Raw genomic sequence first — 4,432 nt, forward strand, 5'->3', positions numbered from 1 at the left:
CGAGAGGGCAAAGGAAAGGGGGATCTTAACCCGTCCGCTTTAAGGGACTCCCTAAGCAAGAGGAGGCAGGACCTGGACACCGAAATGAGGAGCCTGCGAAGCAAGATCATCACCACCTCTAGGGGTCAAGCTTTTAAGGAAGAGTTCGACCATGAGTCACCCTTCGTGAGGGAGAACCAAGCCATCTGGCTCCCTGCCAATTTTAAGGAGCCTCATATGACCCCCTACGAAGGAAACACAGATCGAAAGTACCATCTGGATGCACTTAACGATCTGATGAAGCTGAGGGGAATTAGTAGCGGAGCCAGATGCCAACTGCTTTGCTGTCACATTGAAAGGACATGCATACAAATGGTTTAAAAGACTTAGGCTAGGGTCTATCAGGTCCTGGAAACAGTTTTCTAATGAATTCCTCCGACAGCACCACGCTGTGTGGGACTACACGATGGCAGGCACCAGCCTTGCCAATGTGAAACAAGGAGAAAAGGAGAGTCTGAAGAGCTATATTCACAGGTTCAACATGGAGGCCAAATTGGGGGATAATATGCTGAAGAGGGAAGTCACCGACCTAGATGACTTCTACGAGAGGGCGCAAAAGTACATTCGTCTGGAGGATGGCCATGCAAACTTAAAGGCAGGAAAGGAGGAGTCCAACGTAAAGCCCCCAGCTAATGAAGGGTCCAATGGAGCGAAGAAGAAAAGTGCATATGAAGGGTCGAGGGATGATCAACAGAGAAAGACCAAACGGGGGAGCAGTCATAGGGAGACAGCTTACACTTTCTATACGAATCTTACAGATACCAGGGAGCATATCTGTACGACCCAGATTTTCAAGACTCGATAATGCGGAAATATAAATGTTTTCATTTAACAAAATGTCTCAAAAACCCATAGAAAAAAAAACTTTTTAAAAAGTCGTATGGCCATACTTAACATTTAGTTACAAACATGTTTTATAAAGATTAGAGTGAGCCTAGTTTAGGAAAATTACACAACATTTCCAAAAATAAAACGGCTTCCCAAAACGTCGGTCCACATGTACATTTGTAAGGAAGGCTCCAGCGCTCACTGCTCTGCCTTGCCCTTGCACTTACCTACAACATGAAACAACTAGGTAAGCGAAAACGCTTAGTAAGATCAACTTTCAAACAAAGCATGTAGAGAATTAGGGCTCCGGACCCATCCGGACCCTACACAATCAATTTCAAGAACGCTAAAGCGTCCTGGAAAACTTATGGTCATGCCTGATAACCAATGATAAATTAATTCATAAAAATCCTGCACTCAGAAAAATCCCAGAACAAGCAGATATATTATATCACAGCTAATTCTTATCAATAATTATATCCCTGCACTCAGAAAATCCCAGAGCAAGCAGATATATTATATCACAACTATATCTTATCAACAATTATATCCCTGCACTCAGAAAATCCCAGAGCAAGCAGATATATTATATCACAACATAATTCGAGACCAACGCTCGACAATTTCAAACAATTCATGCGTAATGCGCCCTCCAACATAATTGCTAATCTGTAAAAGAGAACCGAGTCTCCACACTAAGATCTAGCCAATAAATATTCTCATCAAGGGTAACTATCGTGTTACCTAGGGCATCGCTACATATTCAAGAGTGTAATCCAATTTACACGGTTTTACGGAGACTTCTATGTTAATCAGTGGTGCTGGTGAGTAGTTGCCCCTAGGGTGTTCAGCCTCACTCAATCTTGGCAACCCCTAGTATCTCTAGGCACTATCACTAAATGGCCAATATTCATGGCTGCTATCTGGGAATAACTTATCAGAGCACTTGCTCGGATTCTAACCGTCCAATGATTAAGTAAGCATGAGGGCCCCTAGGTCCCATTTATCTTGGCACCCCTAGGTTTAACCAGCTTATCCTCATCTCATGGCCACTCGTCGCGGTAATGAACCGGACATAAATAAAATCAAGCAGTGTGACGGGGATCAACCGTCTAGGATATGACGAACTTCTACCGTTCATATTTTCTAAATCAGCACTCACTAGACTAACGTCTCTAAGCAACTTTCTATGACAGCCTATATATGTGCATGTATCCCTATACTAACATACAAGACAATAATCATTTCATGTTGCAGCCATACAATATAAGTTGACTTACTTGGAGTCCTTAGCGCTCAGCAGGTTTTCACCCTCCAACGTTCAGTCCAATTACGCTTAGCCAATACTGTAGTTATCCATACAGTATACTCGGATTAATTATGGCACTCATAATTCATTATTATTATTTTGGGCAGTTTGGTCATTTTAATAAAAGTCATTTGTAAGGATTTATAATCCTTATTTGGTTTTAAACCTATTAACGAAAGTCATACAAAATATTCGAGACTAAACCCTAAGTCTCGAGGAGACCTATCCTAAGGTCTCGATACCTAGGCTCGGGTATCACAATGGTATTTCCCCACAGCCCGCTAAAAATCTTATTCTTTCAAGGTATCGCTATTAACCCGCACTTTCGACTAGTCGGTTAAAATATGTAAGATTTTAGCCGGTATTATATCCAGAAAATACAAATAAATTCGTTAATTATTTTTAAAGAAAATAAACTCTTTAAATTTTCCTTTTAGTTTTCTTAAGGTTTTAATATCTAAAAGCCGATTTAAGAAAATTGCCTAATTTGTCTTAATTAGGAAAACCGTTATAAATTTCTCATCTTAACTAATTAATTTTCCAAAAGCAATTAATCAATTTTTACTTACTAGAAAAATAATTCATTTAATCATTTTCTCAAAATATAGGGTTTTAAACCCTCTTTTAATTTATTAACTATTAATAAATTAAATCTCTTATTTTTAGAAAGAATAAAAACTCTTTAATAAAAATAATTCATTTAAACTCAAAGGGGTAATTTTAGTGAAAATATGATTTCAAGACTTACCAATTTATATCTTGAAATAAGCAAAATTTTACTTTTTACCTTATGTTCCAAAATCTCAGTTTTACACTAAGTGTGAAAAGCCTATTTTTCACATTTTTAACTACATACTTCGTTAGTTCATAACTTGAAATTTACTTTCCCAATTGTTACCAAAATTTCCCAATTCCATTTTTGTTATGCCATTTAGGTCTTTGTAAAATCTTAGGTCAAAATGAGCATTTTTTATTGGTGAAATCATTTTCCAACAATGAGGTAAAAATGACCTTATTTTCAAGTCCTTATTTTTTCCAAACTTTGACAGTTAATAACTTTCAAACCGTTCAATATTTTCTTACCAAATTTTACAGTGGAATAATAGGTTATGCCAGAAATATGTCCACAAAATTTTAGAAAAAACTGGGTTCATTTGCCCTATACAGTGGCTGTCCAAACTTGGTTCCGAAAATAAGAATACGAAAAAACAGTTTTTTACCTAAACTTTGAAATAGCATAACTTACTCATTTCTAAACATTTTTTAGTGTTTCAAAAGCTAAATTTTATGTACTCAATATCAAAAACATCACAGTACAATTTAATTTTACAAAACCAATATACAGTGGCTGCTTGACCCCTTGGAAGTCACAGCTCAAAACATGTTTTGTTTTAGGGTATCCTACAAAACCCTTGGGGGTTTTGGTTCCCATTTTCAAAAATCAATACACATGCATCATAAAAATTATTAAACAACTACCATAACCTTATTACATCACCAACAAGAAACTTTAAGCATTAGATATACAAAATAATGCTTAAAACTAAAAACCCTACAACAAAATCATCAAAAGTAAACTTTTTACCTCTTTGGTGTTCTTGCTTAAGGTTTGGACCTTCCTATTAGCTTTGGCTCCTCCAAAACCTTTCAAAAACCCTAACCAACTTCCCCCAACAACATAGTTAATTAGCTATTTGAAACTCTATGCTTAAAACTTTACAAAAGCCTAGTTTAGTGAAGCTTTACCTTAGGGAAAAATACTTCCTACACCAAGACTTAGCCTCCAAGTTTTCCTTGGTGTTCTTGAGGTTGAATATTGAGGGAACACTTTGAGAGGTCCTCAAAAAATCAGATGAGTGAATGAGAGAGGGAGAGTGATCGGTTCTTAGTGTGGGAATTGCTCACAAAACTCTTCAAAATATCACAAAGTACTTGAGTGCTTTTCTACCCACTTGCCCACTTGACTTCTTAATTAAATGGGATTTGAATTTTATAAAATTGGGTTCACACAACTCTAAAAGACCACATGGCCGGCCACCCTTTGCCATATATGTGATCATTAATAATTTTTTTTTTTTAATAAAGGTTAATAAAGGTTTCATAAGAAGAAAAGTCCAAATTGGCTTTTGACACCTTTTTTCACTCTTATTAAGTTTTAATCACCAAAATTAACATTAATTAATTAAATTTAATGTCTCTCACATTTAATTTAATTAATCACATAATAAAATTTAACCTAAGGTCCATTCATGGAAT

The 4,432-nt window shown here is 36.3% G+C and overlaps 1 long non-coding RNA gene across 1 annotated transcript; it reads right to left on the reverse strand.

The window, feature by feature from the left end:
- Window positions 1-901: 901 nt before the first annotated feature.
- Window positions 902-4,137, reverse strand: LOC133821495 (uncharacterized). Its single transcript, XR_009887624.1, has 3 exons — window positions 3,923-4,137; window positions 3,762-3,840; window positions 902-1,094 (listed from the first exon to the last, which is right to left on the reverse strand). It is a non-coding gene; the product is annotated as an uncharacterized LOC133821495 (long non-coding RNA).
- Window positions 4,138-4,432: the final 295 nt, after the last annotated feature.

The sequence above is a fragment of the Humulus lupulus genome, chromosome 3, assembly GCF_963169125.1.
Source record: "Humulus lupulus chromosome 3, drHumLupu1.1, whole genome shotgun sequence".
NCBI classification, from domain to species: Eukaryota; Viridiplantae; Streptophyta; class Magnoliopsida; order Rosales; family Cannabaceae; genus Humulus; species Humulus lupulus.